Source organism: Triturus cristatus, chromosome 10 (assembly GCF_964204655.1).
Source record: "Triturus cristatus chromosome 10, aTriCri1.1, whole genome shotgun sequence".
In the NCBI taxonomy this organism is placed as follows: Eukaryota; Metazoa; Chordata; class Amphibia; order Caudata; family Salamandridae; genus Triturus; species Triturus cristatus.
The window spans coordinates 76754504-76778170 of record NC_140593.1 but is presented as its reverse complement, the minus strand read 5'-3'; the positions used below and the strand labels follow the sequence as shown (position 1 = coordinate 76778170).

The 23667-nt window shown below is 43.6% G+C and overlaps 1 protein-coding gene across 3 annotated transcripts in view; it reads right to left on the bottom strand.

Moving 5' to 3' along the window:
- KCNH8 (potassium voltage-gated channel subfamily H member 8) overlaps positions 1-23667 on the bottom strand; it is a 953382-nt gene that overhangs the window by 717193 nt on the left and 212522 nt on the right. The gene's annotated exons all lie outside the window — the stretch shown is intronic.

Below are 23667 nucleotides of genomic sequence, written 5' to 3'. Positions count from 1 at the left end.
GGATTCAAAACGTTCGATGTGCTGCAGAAGGAATTCCAGTTGCAGGACAGGGAGTACTTCCGATATGTACAGGTTCGTCACGTGCTGTGTTCTGTATTCCCGGATGTTGCCTCCATACCGGAGTGCTCCCCTCTGGAAGATAGAGTGCTAGATGGGCATGTACCGGATGGCACTATCTCATTGATTTATAAAAAGCTCATCAACGATCGCTCCGGACTGCTGACTGGCCTTCGTGAGGCATGGGTCGCCGATGGCTTGGAGCTGGATGACGAGGACTGGGTGTCTGCGGTGGCCTCCCCGAAAGAGGGGGCCATACCGGCCCGCCTTCGCTTCGTCCAGCTCAAAATACTCCACAGGGTCTATGTTTCGGGGCCGGGTCTGATGCGTATGGGATATGCCGTGGATGGACTGTGTAAGCGTGGGTGTGGTTTGTTAGGGACCTTTATCCATATTTTGTGGGAATGTCCGGAGGTGGCGCGATTCTGGCGTGGTGTACATGCGGTGTTGCAAGCAGCCACGCATGTGGCGCTGTTTCCCGAGGCTAGGAGATGTCTGCTAAATGTGTGGGAGCTGACTGATTATACGGTGCCGCAGACGTGGTGGGTGACTCTGGGATATATGGTGGCCAAGCGTGACATAGCACAATTGTGGGGCTCCCAGAGGTCACCAACGGTTTCGGTGTGGAAGGACAACATGGATTGGTGTATGTTTCGGGAGAAGGTAGTGTATGTGGCGAGAGGTAAGCCTGGGAAATGGGTGAAGGTGTGATGCCCCTGGAACTCCTATCGTGGCGGGATTTGTACCCCGCCGCTGACGCCTGACTTGGCAGTGGCCCAGTCTCCCTAGTCTGCTTGTCACCTTGGTTCTGGGCATTGTGTCTACTTTGTTTCTGTCCCGGCCTGTCCCCCCCCCCTATTCCTGTGTATCGGTATGGTCCTCCCCAGGGGAGCTCATAATGCTGCTTTGACTTTTGCTGCCTTGTGGATTTGTTTGTGGTTTCTTATAAAAAATGGAACCGTCATTTGGGGGGTCCGGCCGGTGTGGCCGCCAACGCTTCCCTCGACTTCTGGGACCTTTATCACTTGCCGCTTGTGTTTAATGACTGTATTTTATGCTCTCACTGTTTGCTAGCGGCCGGCCTGAAGGTTGTAGGCCCATCTTTGTATATCTTTTGCATTCTGTAATAAAGGTTTCAAAAAAAAAAAAAAAAAAAAAAAGAAATACTGACAATGATGAACTTAGAACTTGGAGATTAAAATCGAAATCGTTATAAGGTGAGACCTATGGAATTAAATATTTAAAATAAATAAATATGTAAAGAAAACTAGTTGGAAGTTCTTACTAGAGTTCAAATAATGGTAATATTTTTTCACCAGTTTAGAATTCTTTTTGTGGAAGTACAAGTGCTAACTTTAGAAGATGAAAAGAGAATAGCAAAATCAAGAGACTATAAAAGGTAAATGAGCTTTTTTTAATTTGCTTAAATAAATAGATGTATAGGTACGGTACAAGAAAAAAGGTGTTAGGCTAACTGCTTGTGGAGAAGGAAGATATGTGCTCAATTGACTTCTGAAGCTAAGCTGGGTCGGGCCTTGTTAGTACCTGGATGGGAGACCGCCTGGGAATACGAGGTGTTGTATGGTTTCTGTAGCCCCTAAGGGAGAAGGTATAGAAAACATGGAGGTAACTGTAATTGTATAGATGTGTATAGATTTCACATCAATGTGTTGTTAAATAAATTTACTGTGCTGAATTTCAAGTTGTATTTTGTTTAGATTCTAATTGTAATGTTCTATGTTTGTAAACAGCCCTGAAGAAGCCCAGTGGAGCGCAAAACACGTGTTGGCTTTGTACAGACTGCGGCTGTGTTTTCACTGCTTAAGAAAAAATAAATAACAACAAAAAGAAATGAACTAAGAAGATTTGATTTTTATTGATGTCTTATGTGTGTATATCTCAGTGATGGTTTCTGATATACTAATATATATATCTATAAATCTATATGTAGATAGTTGTGTATATATATATATACCAGCTCTTTCATTTTTCTGATCCCACATCGTTTTTGTAGTAGCTTTTGCCAATTTTTGCACCAGTCCCCCTTGTCCCTTCCACATTTGCTACAAAATCCTTTATTTACATGTGTGGAGATCACCACCACTGGGCGGATGTCTTAAAAAACAAATAGAAATGGATTAGTTGGAGATGTCGGACTCTGGGCTTGTGAGTCGCATTGTGTTTTCCATCCACTCATATGCAAGCATATCTATGGAAAGGTATATGTCCAGAATTTAACACTGAATCCCATTACCAGGGCACTGGAATTATGCGATTTTGTGACTGTGGCATTTTCCACATAATTATAGATTTGCTACATTTGGCACATGATCCATCATCTGCTGCATAATCTGCAGATTTTAATACAAAATATTTTTTGCTTTTAGGTCAAACGGATCAGAAGTTACTAAAAAAGCAGCAACATGTATTTCCGCACAGTGGCATGCCTCTGCAAAGGCGTGTGGTCGCCTTTCTATTACTTATTGCAGTAGTTGGGTGTTAAGTTGGTACTAATGAGATGAGAACTTTCCCAGGCAGTGTTAACCTGTCTAAAAATGATAAAATCAGGAAGTGTTACTGTCACAAAATGTGTCACATTACGCCGCATAATTTCCCTTTTCATGCTACTGCCGCATAGTTTGGTCCTCTTCTGTCACATAATTCCAGGGGCTCTGCCTAATACCTACATTTAATAGGCGTGTTTGTTTCCCAGTGTTAACAGAAAGTGAAGTGAGAAATAGCGCGAAAACAGTCTGTCCAGGATCACACAATTTAGTCAAAGGGAGAGGCGGCCATTCAAAGTGGTGGCCTAGGCAGTAGCCGGCAGCTCTGTGCTATTTCCGTAGCAAGTGCCCATTAAATCCCAGCTCTGAGTGTGATTTATGGGCCCGGCCTCTGGTTGAAAAGGCTGCTGTAAACACCAAAAATAAAGAAATCAATAAATATTTTACCGCCTCTCCGCGTTTCTTGGCAGAAGTGGCAGTTGCTCACGTCGACTCCCAATTGTGTGGTTATTTATTCCAGCGCCTCGGGGGCTGAGGAAGAGTGAATATTAGAAAGAGCCCCTCCCCCCACAGGACAATGAGGAGGAAACTGAAGGCCTCACCTCAAACAGAAATTCATCATTAATGGGAGACAGGAAATGAATCATACATGCCCTCATCAGCAGACGGCAGTGGAGCCCTCCTTCCTCCCAGGGGCCTTTTCTCTCAAAATGTTCAAAAAAGATATGAGGTCCTCCTTCAGTTGTACGCCGAAAGATGAAGGCATGAGTCAGCCCCCCATCTCAAACAGAAATTCGACATTAATGGGAGACAGGGAAATAAATCATAAATGCCCTCATCAGAAGACTGTAGTGGAGCCCCCCTCCCCAGGCTCAAAACAGATATGAGGGCCCCCTTCAGTGGTACGCCGAAAGATGAAGGACTGAGTCAGCCCCCCCTCTTCAGGAGGGCAGTCGGTGTTGCTAATCTGACCCTGGTGGCCAGACCGTGGGTGGGCGAGGTCTGGGACTGTCATCAAGTCTCCAAGCCAAGGCGTGCAGGTTATTCACAGGACAGAGGCCAGTTCGTGAGTCTGTTCTCGACCAGTGGCTGGCTGGATTCAGAGGCTGAGGGAGCCGCGGGTACGTAGATACCCAAAGTGCCCGAAGCCCAGACAGGTGATGCTGCGTCAGCTGGGCCAAACCTGTCCATTCAGGGCAGCTGTAGGTGAGAAGATAATTGACAAAAATATTGTGACATAAATGTCGTGTCCTATATATCGCTAACAGAAATATTGCCCCGTGGTGTGTACAATCAATCAATCATTTGTAAAGCATTGCATATCACCCGTGCGGGTCTCGAGGCGCTGGAGATGTTGGCAGATGCGTGGTGGGTTGTTCATCTGAACATCCACGTCTTGAGTTCTTTCCAGAACTGCTGGACCAACCGTGCGGTCCTGAGGTGCAGGGGGAGTTTGTTCCATGTCTCGGCCACCAGGTGCGAGAAGAAGAGTCCTCAGCTGTTGGTTCGGCAGATCTGTGTGGTGTCTACGAGGGAGAGTGAAGCAGATCGAAGGTGTCTGGTGGGTTGGTGGAAGGTCAGGCGTTTGTTGATGTATGCTGGTCCTTCGTTGTGCAAGGCCTTGTAAGCGTGGGTCAGCATCTTGAACCTTTTCGACGATAACATTAAATGGGCTACATTCAGGGCACGATACATTTCCCTACTTCCATGTAAATCAGCCCACCTTTGGCTGGATTTAAACCAGTGACTTTTCTTGCACAGTTCTCTCGATCAGCACCCCATCTTTGCTGCCCTTAACCAAGCCAGGTCTCCTCGATTCCATGCCGGGGCATTCCACATCCAGTCACACAAGAAAGGTTTCCCTTCCACCGACTCACAATGAAAAGTAATTGACGTGGCTTTCAATCCGCGTCATATGAGGCTGGGAGCCAACTAAAGCCGTCCCATCACCTCAGTAACTGAGGGTCAGACTCGGATATCATTCCAGGAACCAGTGCTAACACATCAGTCCAGAAATCGGACTCCCAGTAGTGGCGTCATTCCACCACGAGCCGTGGCCACATTTTTCAGGAGAAGTCATTCCTCTTTTCACTTCTACTTAAAGCTCTTTCTGTATTTTTTAATGCAATTTGTCGATTTTACTTGACTAGCAAATGTTGCACACCAGGGGCAAAGTGCGCACTTTTTTCCTACTGTCACTTGGTCAGGATCCTTTACTCTTGTAATGTCATTCTAATGTATCTTTGCACGAGAGATCAGTCGAGTTGTCAATAAAATGTTTTTATTCATTCATTCGATAGTGTTGATTTATTAATTTCTATAACACCTTGTCATCCTTTGTAAAAAGATGTGCAGCAAGCGCTGATGAATTCTATTTGAGACACAAATTCTACTATTAATGAACTGTGATACAATTTATGACTGCTTTTGTGTAATTTACTCCAGTTCCAGAATTATGTGCCAAACAACAATATAAAGGAACCAAGAAAGCACCCTAGGACAGATGTTCGAAGCATTTTACCAGTCGCAAATGGCCTACTGGGTTGTTTCCGACTGGTAAAATGCATTTTGCCAAATACAGAAGGGAAAATGCTACTCGATAACTTGTTACCGAATCACATTTTGCTTTTGCGATTCGGTATTAAGAAGGCGTGTGTTTAAGAGGTCCCTTCCTGATACCGAATAACAATGGTATGGATGAATGTTTTGTGACCGGGAATGCGGTCGCTAAACATTCACAGTTATTCTCAAGCAGGAAGAGGTCCCCAGGGGACCCCTGCCCCTTTGTGAATGTGGGCGCCAACAGTTTTTAAGTGCAGACAGTAGTCCCACAGACCACTGCCTACTCTTAAAAATAGAAATGGTAGATTTGTTTGTATTTTTGAAATGCATCCTGTTTTCCTTAAAGGGAAATGGGCTGCATTACAAAAAATATATCTATATATTGCTTTATTTAAAAAGCAATCACAAACATGGTGGTCGGCTGACCCCAGCAGGCCACCATCCCTCTGATAGTAGCCATTCACAATGGGTCGCAAATGGTGACCTGTCTCATGAATATTGATGCGGCAGGTCCATTTGCGAGCCCCTGTGAATCCCTAACAGAGTCAAACACACTGTTGTACATCGCAGTTTGTCATTTCCTAATAGTGAATCGCTAAAATTCGCTCTTAGGAAATCTCCAACACATGATTTCGTACATCTGGCCCTGAAAGTTTGAAGTTATTTACTAGGTCACAAGGTAAAGTAGTGCCGTCTAAAACTGCCAAAAGGGTGTTAGAGCCCTTCCACTTACACTAAGTGTGACAACACACGGCACGGGAACTACAGGAGTAAAATAAGTGCAGAGTCAAAACCCGGATTAAACTTTGGCAAATTCCACCTGGAATGTCACCGGCTCTAGAAGGGAGGCAGGTTCAGGGGCGTAGCTGCTAACAGTGCAGCAGGCGCAGTGGCACCAGGGCCCTCTGCACGCTAATTGTGCCTGTATTTCACTATTTATCTGTGACTATGAGGCCCATTGTCCTTGCAGGCACTGCAGCCAATGGCAGTCTTGCTACATCAGGGGGCTGGTAGGGAGAATGCTGGTTCTTCTGACCACAGTGTTGTGTTTTCTATAATTGATCAGTTGTAGAGCGTGTGTTAATCCCCTGATCTGTAGTTAGCCTTGTAGAATAATCCTCTTTATCCAGAATGGACACTCGCAGTGCTTTGCAGAAAGTATCAGGAGCTTCTCTTTCACACCCAGGGAATCAGTTCTCTCCTCCCTTCTTCAATACTGGGGAGTTCTTCTATTAATAGTGTCTCTGCTGCGTTGTCACTTTCCTTTCATTTGCAATAAACTGCTGTTAACACACCTGTTAAAAACATCATTTTATTGCATGTATTTATTGGTGGTGCTTGTGTCAATCTCGCTGGCAGACCCATGGACAGACAGAATGACATACAGACAGATGGCGTGAACGACTGCCGGGCACTTAAACAGAGATCCAGGCCTTAGGGCATGTTAAGAGAAGCATATGTGATCTAATGCAACATTGAGCACACATCGATCAACGTGATACAGCTCTCATAACAAACATTTGCATATACATTCAGAGTGCAGAAGTAATGCTGCTGTGTGCAGCGATGGACTCCTTACAGTGCATACTCAACTTAATTTTATATATATATGTATATATATATATATATATATATATATATATATATATATATATATATATATATATATATATATATACATATCTCTACACTGTAAAAACCATATGTTTCACACATGTTATAGTTAGCTGGACATTTCACTCGTAAAAAACCATTGAAATTCCCCCGTTATAGTTAGTTCAGCTAACTATAACTCGCGCGCCCGCAATCCACTGCTGATGACGTCACATATGACATCACTCATGACATGGTCAGTGACATCACTCATGACATCACTGATGACATCTCAAATGACATCACTGATGACATCACTGATGACATCACTGATGACATCATCCATTGAGTATGTGTTTCTGAACAATTTTAATATGTTTAATATATATAGGGAAAGGCCTGTTGAAGAATGAGTGGGTGTACAAGTGTGTAAATGGATGATTTTCTGTGGTGCGTAACTAACTCTATAAGTGAGTCATTAAATGTATCTTACTGCAGACTAGTGACTAAACTGTGTAAATGTCTGTATGTTTCTGTATGTTGGTGTATAAGTGGCTGCATGGTTTTGTGAATACCTATATGAGTGTCTATATGAGTTATTGATTGCTTGTCTCAGTATCTGTATGGGTTCTTGAGTGTTTGTGTGGGTAGGGTGTGTGTGACTCTATATAGATGTGTGAGTGGGTGATTCTATGGGTGCATGGTTTTACGAGTGCATCTGTGATGGACTGTATGGTTTAGTGAGTGTATGTATGGGTGTGTTAGGGATTGAATGTATATCTCAGTAGTACATTTGTGACTAACTACATATGTGAAAGGCAGTATATATGCGTGTAAGAGTATATAAGTGGGTAGATGTGAGAGTGTGTGATTGTGAGAGTGACTGTATGGATGAGTGTGTGCTTGTATCAATGATTGTATAAGAGCATAAGAATGTGGTACTATTTTTATGATTAAGTGAACTTGACTGTGTATAACCGCATAGGTGAGTAAATGGGAGTGTAATTATTTGCATGACTGACTAGGTGTGAGAGTACCTCTATGGATGATTGGTGGTGTGTGAGTGTCTATATAGGTGTATAAATGCATATGATAGTCTTGTATGGAGTGTCTGTAAGTATGAGTGACTGTACAGGTGAATGAGTGGAGGTGTATGTAGACCTAACAGTTAATAAGTGAATATGTAGTTATTGGTATTGGAGTATGTATGGTTTTGAGAATGGAACTCTGAAATTTTGTGTCGGTGTATTAAAGGTTATATTAGGGTGTGAGAAGATGTGGTAATTTATCACATAGATGACGTCATCAGTGATGTCATCAGTGATGTCATTTGAGATGTCATCAGTGATGTCATGAGTGATGTCACTGACCATGTCATGAGTGATGTAATATGTGACGTCATCAGCAGTGGATTGCGGGCGCGCGAGTTATAGTTAGCTGAACTAACTATAACGGGGGAATATCAATGGTTTTTTACGAGTGAAATGTCCAGCGAACTATAACATGTGTGAAACCCATGGTTTTTTCAGTGTATTTGCAAGGTTTTTTAAATGCTAATTCCTAACTATAACGTGTGTGAAACCTATGGTTTTTTTCAGTGAATTTGCAAGGTTTTTTAAATGCTGATTCCTAACTATAACGTGTGTGAAACCTATATTTTTTTTAGTGAATTTCAAATGTTTTTTAAATGCTAATTCCTCACTATAACGTGTGTGAAACCTATGGTTTTTTAAGTGAATTTGCAAGGTTTTTTAAATGCTAATTTATGAATGTATTATTATATTTTTTAAATATTTATTTTACAATAAGCTACCTATATATATAGTTATAGATTAACTTTATCCTGTAATATGGAATGGCTCCGTTTTTTTTTTTTATTTGGATGCAGTTGAACAGCATAGTTAATATCTTCTATAAACTAATAAACACTTTAAAAATTATTATTTTTTTTTTTAAGGGTTTTTGTCCGTGCGCGCACGGTGCGCGCATGGTGCGCGCACGGTGCAAGCATGCGTACGTGCTCCGTGTGCGTATGCGTATGTGCTCCACGTGTGCATGCATACGTCGTGCGTGTTCGGTACGCGCGTGCTCCGTACGCGCAGGCGCGCATGCGCGCGTGCTCCGTACGCGCGTGCCCCATACGCGCCTGCGCGCGTGCTCCGTACGTGCTTGCGTGCGTGCTCCATGCGCGCACAGTGCGCGCACGCAAAGTCATGTGATTTAGAAACAACACCTTTCATTGGTTGATAGTAGTTTCAGGTCATGTGGTTAAGAAACAACACTTTTCATTGGTTTATAGTAGTTTCAGTTCCAGAAACTTCCAACACCACACCCACTCCCCTCATTATTACTTCTGATTCCCTGGGAGAAGGAGCTGAGTAGCTTTTCTAGTACTCCAGTACTTGAGAATGGCAGAGCAGCAGTCATCTTCTGGGAGTGAGCGGGGGACCCTTGTGAGACAGAGCCAGAGGAAAAAGAAAGACTCTTTTATATGGCAATTTTTTACATTTCCGGAGGGGCAGAAGAAGGTGAATGCTCCAAAAGTCACCTGCACTCTTTGTGATCGTGCCTTATCAAGAGGAGATCCTAAAAATAAATACTCTTTTAGTATCTTCACTATGATCAGGCACGTTAGAGATGTACATCCTGTGGCTTATGCTCGAGCTGCTAGAGAAAACCCTCCAGCAGCTCAGCCGAGCACATCCGCAGCAGCTCAGCCGAGCACATCATCGGCAGCTCAGCCGAGTACTTCATCTGCGGCGGCAGCTTCGCCTGCTTCTGTTCCTCTGGATATACACCCTCTGTTTAAGAGGGTGCATATACGGTGCAATGCGTGCAATGCTCTTCTCTCTTATGGGGACACCAGCATTCCCCTAGTAGAGAGCAAGATACAGCAGCACACGTGCGGCACCCTATAATTTTTGCCATTTGTCTGTTCCTCTGTCCCTCTATTAACACAACGGCTCTTTTTAGAGCCACCTAACATCTAACCACTTAAATTTGATTTTGAATTCTATTTTTTTATGATTTTTTTTTCGCCGTGCGCGCACCGTGCACGCACCCCTCGATTTAAAAAAAAAAAAAATAAATAACATGTTTTTTTCACCCTTCATGGTCCTTCAGGGACCCCCTGACAAAAGCTAGGGGGTCAGGAACTCTGTACTCTGCCCCCTTTTCACGTTCTCCACCTTTCTTTTTCACTGTCACACACGAAATGGCGGACAACACTTCCTGATTTCGACCGATTCGAATGGTGACTGACATGTAACCACCAATCACAATTACGCTCGCGCACGGCACCGTGCGCGCACGGTGCGCGGCTATAGATATTTATGTACTTTTAACTGCAATTTTCTCAGGAACTACTGAACAGATTGACACCATATATGCAAAAGGCACATCCCTGACCTGAGGACTACCTCTTTGCCAAATTTCATGTAATTCTGTTCAGCCGTTCGGGCTGTACCTTCGACAGAACTACGCGTTTCGGCGAAGCCTTTGTCAAGTCCTTGACTTGACAAAGGCTTCGCCGAAACGCGTAGTTCTGTTTGTAAAACACAATAAAATCTTTATTGTGCTGTCCTTTGGTGTGCCGCTGGATTATTATCTGGGAATTCTCGGATCTCGTCCAAGTAGGAAAACGTAATTAGCGGAGCTGCGACCGCTGCTGGCACCGGCGTCGAGAGGAGGGAGAGCGGTGATCTCGCAACAATCTTTTGGAACGCAATATATATGTATATATATATGTGAGTGTGTGTGTGTGCATGTGTGTGTATATATTTATGTTTGTATATAAGTATGCATATATGTATGTGTGTATATCTATATTCACTTAAAAAACCATAGGTTTCACACATGTTATAGTTAGGTGGATATTTCACTCGTAAAAAACCAATGAAATTCCCCCGTTATAGTTAGTTGAGATAACTATAACTCGCGCGCCCGCAATCCTCTGCTCATGACGTCACATATTACATCACTCATGACATGGTCAGTGGCATCACTCATGACATCACTGATGACATCATCCTTGTGATAGAGTGGCGGTCGCGCAAGTTATAGTTATCTCAACTAACTATAACGGGGGAATTTCATTGGTTTTTTACTAGTGAAATATCCACCTAACTATAACATGTGTGAAACCTATGGTTTTTTCAGTAAATTTGCAAGGTTTTTTAAATGCTAATTCCTAACTATAACGTGTGTGAAACCTATGGTTTTTTCAGTGAATTTGTACGGTTTTTAAAATGCTACGTTATGTATGTATTATAATTTTTTTAATATATTTATTTTTGAATAAACTACGTACTAAATTATTTTTATTTTTTATGGTTTTTCACCGTGCGTGCAGATTTAAAAAAAAAAAAAGTTTATGTTTTTGTCTGCCTTCGGGGTCCTTCAGGGACCCCCTGACCAAGGCTAGGGGGTCAGGAACTCTCTACCCTGCCCCCTTTTCACGTTCGCCGCCTTCCTTTTCCACTCTCGCACTGAAAACAAACAAAATGGCGGCCGACACTTCCTGATTTCGACCGATTCAAACGTTGACTGACATGTAACAACCAATCAAAATTACGCTTGCGCACGTTAGGGTGCGCGCACGGTGCGCGCACGGTGCGCGCACGGTGCGCGTCTATAGATATGTATGTGCTTTTAACTGCAATTTTCTCAGGAACTACTGAACAGATTGACTCCATATATGCAAAAGGCACATCCCTGACCTGAGGACTACCTCTCTGCCAAATTTCAAGTAATTCTGTTCAGCCGTTCGGGCTGTACCTTCGACTAAAGGTCCTATGGGAAAATGCATGGGGAAAACGTGTTTTGGGACCCCCCTTTTTTCTCGGCCCCCGCTTGACGAATCCCCCGAGACTTTCAGGGTAGGAGCTGAGCGAGCGCCCCATTAGTTTTGAAAATTTCGCGAAGATTCGTCAACCTGCGCCAAAGTTATTCAAAATAGAATTTTGAGATTTCCTATGGAAACATGGTCCTAACTATAACTATCTACTGGAGACCGCCAGTAGATATTATATATATATATATATATTTTCCTCAGTATCGCTCCCTCTCAGACCACAGACCCGTGGAAGGTGGTGCGTGCGCCGGCGAAGCAAACCGGCAATCATATCAATCAAAGTTCCACCTCTCAACGGGAATAATGCACTCTCGGGACACAACACGACATGATATGCTCAAGATTTAATGGCTCCTCGTGACTCGTTTTGTCTGACCTGCAGCCTTGTTCACACGTAGAAAGCTGTACACAGAAAGTGTCATAAGTATAGAGTTTTGCAATGATAAAAGGACTTCAGAATGAAAAATATATACAAATAGATTGGCATTGTTATTGGGCCTCGGCAACAATTAAATTACAACAGCATTATCTGCGTATTAGTGGAAATTGCAGGTTATTGAAATTCCCAAAATTACTCCATTGTGCAACTTATGCGCCGTTCGTAGTAAACAGTTTTCAACAATGATGCAGCTTACGGTAAAAATCTACCACTAATAAATGAACAGCAGAACGCGAGCGGCTGTTGTTCACTGTGTTTTTGTTTAAATGTGTTCTTATGTGAAAAACTGACTTGAGAATGAATTTTGCACAAAATGAATGATTTATATTTCATGTAATTATATAATTACTTGTAATTTTGCTGTTATTTTAAGTAATTACACAAAAGCAGATTACGTGAGTTTCTCATACCCCTAAATGTTATGTGTATCTCTCAGTGAGAGTCGTTTTCAGGAATACCACACTCTAAATCTGGTTATTTACTGCTATGACGTAGCAACCTTTGGAAACAACATGTGCTTTCCACTGTTGCTATGACAACAAGCATTTGCAATGCAATAGGTCTCGCAGTTATACGAGTTTGAGCTATTGGCATTATAAATGACTGTGCCTTTTATTTATGTTTTTAAAAAAACAAACTTAAATAAAAAGCATTGTCATTTACAATGCCAATATCTCAAACTCCTATAAATGCGAGACCTATTGCATTGCAAATGCTTGTTTTTTAATCTGTGAATGCTTTGTCGCGCCAAAAACTGAGACAATGTTAAAATATTGAGTAAAATGAAGGACAAGCATTTTGCGAACACTGGCGTAATTTCCTGATATTTCACATAATTATGCAAGAGCAAATTATGAGAATATTGCACACCTCTGATTGTAACAGAAGTGCAGGGCCTCCAGTAAGTGCGGCGTCTGGGGCTCTCTGTGACTGTCCTGCCTCAGGTAAAATCTACAACAGTTTAGTACCGTGCAGTCGAACCCCATCCTTTTTAGGTTGAGCCCAGCAGGCAGCAGCGCCTGCGAGGCTTCTTGTGTCTACTCCGTGTGAGTCCCACCTGTTACTCCGAGCCCTCCACATCAGGTAAGGCACTTAGCAAATCTGTCCAGTTACGCCAAACAGCCTTAGTTGGCACATATAGACCACCTGCTGTGCTCATGTACGTGGCTAACGCCATTTATAGGTGTTATTTCATGTGTCTAAGGGGCTTCAACATGATGAACAGCTGAGTCGGCCCAGTTGAATTTTAACCTCCCAGCTACAACTGATTTTAAATGTTCCTATATCGGGTGTAAGCAGCTTGTCCACGTCTGGATAATTATATACATTCTGCTATGGGTGTTTTCACCTTTGTATGCGATTAACTGCTAGCGCCAGGATGCCGCCTCACGTTGGATATATTCACACCAAAAGCAAATAAATAAAAAGAACATTCCAAATATTTGTTCTCCTCTCCGAGAATGCAGAGTTTGAAGGGGTGATTTCGGCAGCATGGATTAGACTGATTGGCAGAGTTGTAAAATGGATTTCCAGCTTGCCTTCGTGGGATCGGGGGGCTATTTCACATCCGACCACCCTGGTTTTATCGCTAAAGTGTGCCCCTGGCAAGAATCTGCTGGACACAGACACCCGGAAGAGAGCTAAACGGAGGGAAGGGTTCCTTTGTCTCCCACAGACTCCTCGGGAGCAGACAAGGGGCACCCTCAGCTTCAGCTGCCAAATGGACTGCAACCACGGAAAAAGCTCTGGGTATCTCCAGTCGGAGCACGAGATAATCATCAACAGTGGAGTCTATTTGCTCAGTCTTCGAGGAGACAATTGGGGAGTTTGTCCAGACGGGGCAGTTTTTACTGCAGGCCTTTTGGAGAGCTTCCTCGCCAAACAGAGCCGTACCCGAGTTTCTAAAATCAACAAATAGAGTCTGCGCACTTAGGTAGACGCAAATCCCACTTTAGGACTTGAAATGTAATTTAAAATGTGGCGTTCGAAATTCGAAACATGACCTCCTCACACGATTGGGACCATTTATTTGGACAGCAGTGTTTTTAAAATAAGGGTGGAATACATTTGGTAACCTGGTGATGCACTTATGTAATTTTCGGTCTGGCGTCCTGCGCTGCAATTAGTACCTGGGTATACGTCAATGTGGGCAGGCCTGCTAAAGATGAGTACGCTGCTATTGATAACTGCTTTTAAAAAAAATATTTTACCTTGGCTTGGGTCCACTAAAGCCAAGCAAAACCAGTCATGCGGCGCTATAAATCTTATATGTTGTCCGTTAGGGAAGGCGATCATAAGGAGGAACAGAGGTTGATCTGAGCTCTTGGGAGAGAAGCTAGCGTCGCTTAAATGTTACTTGCAGAAGGCAGATTAAAAATAGAATTCTTCTTTCACGTGTCTCACATTTCTCTGGAGCAGTAAAACACCGGCTGAGGAGAAGTGTTGCAATTCGAAGCAAATAGGAGACATAACCAAGCCTCCCCGAAAGAACGCTGCCTCGAATAAAAATCCGGAGTTAATAAAGCCGTGAAATGCTTTCCTCAGAGCTGTCAGCCTCAAAGAGTACGACGGGGGTATTTTGATACTAAAAATGAATTGAGTAGAAAGACCCAGAGCACCACAAAGACCTATGCGTATATGTGTGTGAATTTGTTTTGTTGCCATGCTGCCTTGAAAGTGAAAGCGATCGAGATCAAAGCGGCCGTGCGGCCGTGCTGCGCGCGTACACGTTCACGTGCACTGTAGCTTTAGGCCACGGCAGCACTTTGAAAAGCCCAGATATAAAATGTCTCTTCGAGCCTTTGGCTCGCGAGACCTAAAAAGGAATTCCAGGCAGCTCTGAAGGGGCTCTCTGAGAGCCTGTCAGCAATTCACCCAATAATAACCCTCCCACGAGGTACACAATTCCTCCAAATTGTGAGAATCCCTGGGTCTCCGCCCTGCACTTCTCACATCTGCCAGCCTGGCAGAAGGGGGGTCTCAGAGCACTGGTGTTGTGGGTCGCCCCTCCCCTGCAGGTTTCACCCAGGGGGCTCCATAGCCTTGCTGCCCTCCACCATTGCCCTGCAGCAAGTCAGCTGCCGCAGCACCCCCAAGCCTATAAATATATTCATCCTAACAATTCTTTCACCCTCCATGGAGGTGTTTGTTTCTTTCCAAAAGCACTACTCATCAACCCACAGTGGCATTTTTATTTTCCCAGCGCCACACCCACTTCTCCTATCCTTACTTCTTCTTTCCAACCCGACCTCCTACTTTCTCTGCTGTGTTTTAAGTCTTTCTCATCCCCCATCCCCCATCTTAAGTTCTTGTTATTAGATTTTAAAATATCCTTTCTCCATTGCAGGTTTCAGTTCCCACAGCTGACACAGCTCTATTTCCATATCCTACAAAATAAACATCAACACACCTTTCTCTTTCAAAAAGCTTTGTGTCTCCTCTCATTTTGAAGCACTTCATTCAATTTCCAAGCACAGCTGTCAGATATACGTTTTTATTTCATTTACTTAATTCTGTGCGATTTCACATTCATTTCCTACACTTCTTTTCCTTTGCTATGAACAGGGGTGACTTTCATTTTGCTCGAGGTGCCTGCTAGGCAGAAAAGCTTTTGATTCCCAGGGAGATTGTCAGCAGTGAAAGGATACAACTCATCCAATAAAAAGACGGTAAAGGAGCTGTGCTCCAGGGGATGGGCAAACACAAGAATAGCAGGAAAAGGAACTGATTCAAGAGCATGAACTGAGATAGACAAGCAAGCCATCCAATCATGAGCAAGGGGATGACCCAAAGTCATTTCCATGTCTTATATCTAACAGGTGTGATGTCCTGTTTGTATGGACACCTAGTGGTGTCACAGAAGGCTATGGAGGGGGGGGCTCCTAAGCTGATATTTGGCCTGTGCCACCCGGGCTGAGCTGGAAGCTAAATCCACTCCCGTTGGGGCCATTCGTGTGTTTATCTATCTTGGAATAAACTCTCTCATAAGCAAGCAATCTTTGTGTGCATTACGACAATGCGTCTTGCATTACAACATTGGCGGCCAGATTTTAGAAAGGTCCAGTGAAATAAAAGAAATTGTTGACAAGAAGGAAGCATATAATGGACAGTGCTGCCTTGGAATACCACCGGGCAGTCCAGATGTTACAACCACAGCATTTCTGTAAGTAGAATATGAATGAATGTGAACAGGTCCAAGAACAGCCCGCCAAAGCTGTCTGTAGGCCAGGCCCACAAGAGAAGAAAAACAAACAGCATTTGCTAGGAGCATGGTCATAAAACTAGGTCTGTATTTATTCATTTATTTAACCGTTTTGCCTTATGAGCAGGAGCCTCTGTAACCCCCCAAACAAAAATGAGTACATGTATTGTCATGGTTCTGTCTTGTAGGGCTGTGCTTGGGGGATGCACATCCGTGCTTCCAAGATGGCCTGAGGGTTCATCAGGGACGTCTGCTGTGATCAGCAGATACATGTTTGAATACTGGCAAGGCCAACATGGCTTATCATCCTTGCGATGTCAAGGCATGGAGTCGTATCAGTTTGAATAATGGTAACAATTGTTATTTATAGCTATTTTTATTAATAATATATTTTAGTCCAATTTAGGGGATATGTATTTTAGGTCCGCCAGATCCGTGCTCACCTTGAGGTATGAACAGGGAGGGTAAGAGCCTGGACTCCCACCCCTCCTGGTCAGATCACACATTGCCATCTGCCCAGGTCTCTCTCACTACAAGCTGCATTTATTTAAAACATATTAATCGTATTTGGAAGGTGAATTGGAATACCAAGAGCGATCCATTTCTTTCCTAAGCTAGGTCGACTAATGGAGTGAATGGCATTTTCTCCCACCCAGTTTGATGTAAGTTGAATCATGTCTTCTCCGGGTCTGGTGGCTCAGTGGGCTAATGCGTCCACTGCAGGGTCCTGTGTTTGATCTCATGGCCACTTAACCTTTCATCCTTCTGAGATCGATAAAATGAGTACCGTTGGGTAACAGTAAAAATCTGTCATTGAGCGCCAAGATACCCTTGGATGAACATGCGCTTTACAAATGTACATGTTATATTTATGTTCTCCTGTTTCAGGAAGAGAAGACTGATGACTCAAGACTGAGTGCTCTACGTACGAATGCATGTATGAATAAATCCTTGTGCCAGTCTGTCTGTGACAGCAACGCTCTCTTCACCTTCCCGTCTTCTATTACTTCTTCTAGAAGTCTTCCACTGTACCCTGTTCTATTGCAGTTTTCCTCCTTAGTAGCACAGGCCACAAGCCAGGAAGGAAGTCTTCTGTCCAGTCGGATGTCATGACCCATCATGCCCGTGTGCCTGGTACCATTAACCCTTCAGACCCACCATGCCTCAGTTCTTCCATCTCTGCAGACCTCTTGGCCAGCACCTCTGAGCTTCGGTTTCTGTCGTCGCACTCCCTCCACAATGTGTTGAGTGCCAGTAATCCCCCCTCGTCCTTGGTTCTTCAATCCAGTTGATGCATCTCACCTATGAGCAGTGGGTTCTTGGGTCTCACCAGCAACTTGACCCTCAGTGTCCAGGCGCTTGAATCCCGTCAGTGCAGATCACGTGTTCCCTTTTACTTCTCAACTCGGCCAACTCATCCCAACGGGTGTAAGTTAGAATCTTATGCAGACAAATAATGTGCCCCAAAAATATCATAGCTGAGATATTGACTCCCATGAAATTGTAAAGTAAAAAATTATTATTCTTATCTCCACATCTACATACAGTGAAGATGTACATATCCTCAAGGTATGTATGTGTGGAATTATGTATAGTAAATCTTTTCTTACCTCTATAGATTTACCATCGTGATATCCTGGTAGTTGATATTTTGGCTAGTGTGTTTTAAGCAGAATGATATTTAAAATTCATTATTATATTATAAAGCTCACTTTAACCATATTTCAATGTTTAGATATATAGGGGCCAATTACAATGTCGGGCGGAAAGCCTCCTCCCGACAGTCGGAATCTTCTCGACTGTGTCGGAACCCTACTGACCGACTCGGTGGGTTTACAATCTGCCTGACCGATTATGATGTTCACGGTCAGAATGCAAATCGCGCTGTCATTCTGAATCAGTTCTGACTGGCTCTTGAAGAATTTGTGTTGGTCGGAACCGCATCGTACACCTCTATGGACAGCGCTTCCGACCTCGCGATTACGATGCCGATTTCCAACACCCTTTTCAAGTTGGCCTGTCTGACACGGAAAGGCTGTCAGTAAGTGACTTCGGGGGCCCCAAGCAGGGCCCCCTTCATCCTGAGGCCTCCGGTTGGGGGCCGAGGTGGTACCTAAGGGACCCCCCTGTAAAACCCCGCACTGTATGGCAGGCACCATGGGGTGCCCGCAACAGGGTGCAAGGTTTTCCACACATACCCTATTTCCCCATACGAGCCTGTGTTGTCAGGCAGAACACAAGCTCCCATAGGAAACATTTGGACTCTTTGCAATCGGGAAAGCGGAACCATCGACCGCGAGTCAATCGGTCCTGATTCTGAGATGTGTCGGGCGGAAAGTTCCCACACAACATCGTAATCGGCCCCTTAGTTTCCAACATCTCATTTCACTCAAGGCAACCAGGTTTCTTGTCCCAACTAAGTCACATAAAACAGGGTTCTATGTTCCTGTCATCAGGCTTGAGTCTTCCTTTCTGTCCCGCATCACCTGTCACACCTCGGCTTCTCCATAATAGTGTCTCTCCTACAACACTTCCTGCCCATGATTGAACAAAAAGGTGCCATTCTTTCAACTTCTTCCTAAAAACCCACAATAGAGGTGTGCTTTTTCACCCGCAAAGTTTTGCATTTCTGGTCTTCTGTCCTTCCCAAAAGTTATTTCTCCTCTTAGATAATTTTCTCGATAACAGACCCAAGAGAACTTAAACAAACACGACCCAGGGTTGCAGTTCAAGCTCATTGCATGTTTGCATCATAACCTAATTCTAGAAAATGTATTTACCATTTTTCGACGTGAACATACATCTTGGTTTACTGTTCACAATGGCAATGCGTCGGAGATGCATGCTAGCCGTTGTTTGCAAAGTATGACTTCATAGAACCATGTTCTTTTGTTTTTCACAAGGATATCCGGAGTTAAAAAAAAAACATTTGCAAAATCCGCCGTCTGCCATAGACCTTTGCTATTGTTTCAAGAAAATCGAATTTCAAGACACTTGAACCCGCGAAGCCTCTTCCTCTCGACATTAACCGCGTTGCGCATATTGCATCACTCCGGGTTTGGCTCCAAGACGCCAAATGACGGAAATCCATCTCTATCTTCTGAACCCCTGAATCTTACTCTTTCGACATCAGCCAGGTTTCTGGCCATATATATAAATGGCCCAATAGAATTCTATGATTGGCTAGGAAGTGCGATCTACCAGCTCAGGTGACACAAGTTAAGAAGTTCATAAAACAGCGGTGCAGCAAAGCTCCAAGAAGACTTGTGTCGTTGCCTCAAGGCGCTGTACTGGAAACATTGGGAGAGGTTGCAGGGTTGGCCTCAGTATGGCTGCACCCATGACAAGTAATGCAGTGGTCTTATCACATTGTGGCCCTTACGAGTCCAGTAGGAGCCTCTGTCAAGCCCACCAAAGATCGTGACACCACATAACACATTACGGCAGGCGGGAGGGCAGACCCGACATAAAGTACTATGGGGAGGTCACTTTAATGTCTCCACTGACATTTCATCGGCTCAGATCATATTAGGAAAGATTTTAGAAGTTTTAGTTCAGGCTTCTTGTCGCTCGAGAAATAGCACCACTTAATTATTTTTCGGCGATTTAATTCCCCTCAGAAAATCAATCAATTAAGTCTGCAGATTAAACAGTATTTACATAGATTTTCATGGGGAACAAATTGATGAAGTTATAACTGCATCAGGGTATGCCCTGACATGCTGAGCAGCTAAATAAAGTGGAGGAGGAAGGGAAGAAAAAAGTAAGAGGGAAAGAAAAAAAGGGTAAAAACAAAGGGGAAGCACATTTTTTTGTTTTTTTAGGCTGCTCATAGTGGCAGAATACCATACGTATCAATAAAGCACCCTAAATTTGGTAAATGGGCCATGAAGTGCACTATGTGCGGGGGGCACCTAGCCATGTAGGGGAGAAGGTGGGATTTGTGGGAGGACAGATGAAAGGGAGAGAGGAAAATAGTTGGAATTAGGGTACGTAAGAACAAACAATATAAAGTACTCCCTGCTGTACATGATAAGGATATTGCAAGTCCCTGAGGAGTTCCATAGCCATATAGAGGAACGGGGCCAAAGGCCGAGTTCCTTTATAAGGATATATAATTCGGAGGTGACTTTCAATGTCCTTAATATGTACAGCAGGGGGTACTTTATCACATATAATACATGGTCACACCATCAGCTTTTCCACAAACAGCTAAAAACCTTGCTGCATAGCTCTTTCATTTGAAAGACCCAGCATGTTTGCAAACAAGAAGAATAAAAATACTACCTCTAGTGCGAAATTAAACATATCAAAAATCTGTTTGATATTTGTGGCAAACAGATAGTAGAAACAGTGCAATATGAGTTAGTTTTAAAAAAAAAAGCTCAGAACGTGTTGTGACAAGCAGAAAGATTCTAGCTTTTCTCTATCTAAGGAATGCAAAAAATAACATACTCTCTCTGCTTTTCATTGTAAGCTACTAAAATAGAGCAAAAGATAGAAAAGCAACAAACCCATTGTTGCTTTAAAAAGCTGCTTAAATTATACTCCCTGACCTGACCTGCCTTTCACCTCGGCTGCTGGCTCTGCAGCAGGCGCTGCGATGTCAGAACGTGACTATAATAGCCATTTAATAGTAAAGTTCTGACTTATAATCGATGACTTGGTACGTCACAAGTCGCCGATTATAAAGAAATTAGAGACTGGCGTTTACAGTGATTACAGAATCTCATGTATTATATTTTTATTGTGCATCGCTAAGTTTTCTGTTGTTATTCTTAACAATAATGAACTGAATAATAGACAAAAGATCAAAGCAGTCTTGGAATTGCTCAAGCTATGAGTAGAGTTGGGCCATGAATTCTGCTCCGACGGTGGAGTCGTGGAGTTCTGCCCACTCTGCATTATGCTTGTAACACAGAGTTTTGGCAAAAGACTGCCAACCAGTCCATGGGGGATTTTTTTCCCACGTGCGGCTCACCAGCGTTAAGTTGGTGAGCAAGAATTGATGTCCCCTAGTGAGATTTTTGGGTGCTAGGACTGGACCCGCAGAGAATTTCTCAACGCGGGTGGTCACGACCGTTCGCAGTGAGAAAACTGCCACTCGCAGGAAAGTAGCAGCACTCTCTGGCGCGCCACGTGGTGCTGTTCATTCCCATGAAGCACAGGATCAAGACTGATTTGCATATGGCTGGGTTTAAGCTGGGGTGGCATAGTGAGCAAAAGAACAATGGATTTAACCCATATCTATTGACTGGGGGAGAATGTTTCATTTGCTCTGCATTCCTTCCATCATCTGTGTGTCTTTTGCTTTCTCGCCCTAAGTGCGCTGGGTATGCCCAGACATTGGTCCCGGGCTCACTGTGCCACTGGATTCAAGCTAGCCTGGCTGATGAGGGGTGATGCCCCGAAACTTGTCCCAGGATGTTTGTTTCGGGTCCAGGGAGGACCTGGCTTGGCAGTTCGGACTGGACTGGACCCATGAGGAACAGGGTCAAGACTAATTTGCATATGGCCAGGTTTAAACTGGGGTGGCATAGTGAGCAAAAGAACAATGGATTTAACCGAGATCTATTGACTGGGGAAGAATGTTTGATTTGATCTGCATGCCGTCCATCATCTGTGTGTCTTTTGCTTTCTTGCCCTAAGTGCACCGGGTTTGTCCAGACGTGGGTCCCGGGCTCACTGTGCCACTGGATTCAAGCTAGCCTGGCTGATGAGGGTTGATGCCCCGAAACTTGTCCCAGGATGTTTGTTTCGGGTCCAGGGAGGACCTGGCTTGGCAGTTTGGTCTGGACTGTTCCCATGAGGAACAGGGTCAAGACTAATTTGCATATGGCCAGGTTTAAACTGTGGTGGCATAGTGAGCAAAAGAACAATGGATTTAACCGAGATCTATTGACTGGGGAAGAATGTTTGATTTGATCTGCATGCCGTCCATCATCTGTGTGTCTTTTGCTTTCTTGCCCTAAGTGCACCGGGTTTGTCCAGACGTGGGTCCCGGGCTCACTGTGCCACTGGATTCAAGCTAGACTGGCTGATGAGGGTTGATGCCCCGAAACTTGTCCCAGGATGTTTGTTTCGGGTCCAGGGAGGACCTGGCTTGGCAGTTTGGTCTGGACTGTTCCCATGAGGCACAGGGTCGAGAATGATTTGCATATGGCTGGGTTTAAACTGGGGTGGCATAGTGAGCAAAAGAACAATTAATTTAACCCAGATCTATTGACTGGGGGAGAACGTTTGATTTGCTCTGCATTCCGTCCATCATCTGTGTGGATTTTGCAGCATGGAACAAGCTTCTCGTGCTAAAAATCATTGTCACTTGCTGATTCCGCTCACTCATGTAACTCCATGGATTTCCACGGAGTGAGACTACATGAGTTCCGCCCACCCCTAGCTACGAGCGTTTTTTGTAAACTCCTTTTGTTGGCTATACCTAAAAGCACATTAAAATGCTCCTTGCTAGAAGATAGTATTTTTCTTCTTCATTTCAGCCCACAAAGGTGAATCGATTTTGGTGCATACATTTTCGGAGATCCAGTCCGGCACACCAGTTGCAGATGGACATGACCATCTGCATTAGGTGGTAGCCTTCTTGAAGCATGGCTCCTTATTAATAAATGTAGTTTTCTTCTATGGCCCTACCACTAAAGACGCTGCTACAGTACAACAGTGAGGGTGATTTATAAACCATATGCTATGTCTAATTATTAAGATGGGTGACTTTAACTTTTTACCTTTGACTGATTTAGATCAAATCCTATCTGCATCCAGAATAAAAAGCACACCCTAGAAGTCTTCATAAACTTGTGTAATATTTAAGGATTGATCACATCATGGTGGTATAATCATCCTAAAATTATATTTTAGTTTTAATGGTCATATTAGGAACAGAGGTGGATTACAATTTGGCATGCTTCTCTGACTATTCTGTGGTGTCTCTTTGGTTCTCATCCAATTCCCAACACAGCCCTGATCCATATAGGTGGAAGCTGGAGGAAACTTTATTCAATTCATAATATTATATTCAAAATATTCAAACAGAAACTGTGAACTTTTTCCTAACTAACAGCAGAACAGTTGACCACATACAATCGTCTAGGAAGCATTAAAAGATATACTAAGGGAGGTCACAAAAATCTTTCAGATGTAAAGAGAAATTTTGTGCTGCAGAAACATTTCAGAACCTTTATTCAGCCAATCTCATTTCTTAAAAAATTCAAAATGAGATTGTCAGGAAAAAAGAGTCATGATTCTCAAGTTAAAATGTCAGAGGAATACTAAAGTGTCAACCCTTTAAAGCTCACTGGGCGTATTTAAAGACTAATATCTCAAAAAAATCTCTACTTTCGCTTCAAGCTTGATGTAAACCTGTTCAGCCATTCAGGTTGTAGGCATGAGCAAAAGTTCCTATGGGAGCTAAAATTGGAAATCACTTCTTTTTACCCCGCCCTTTAAC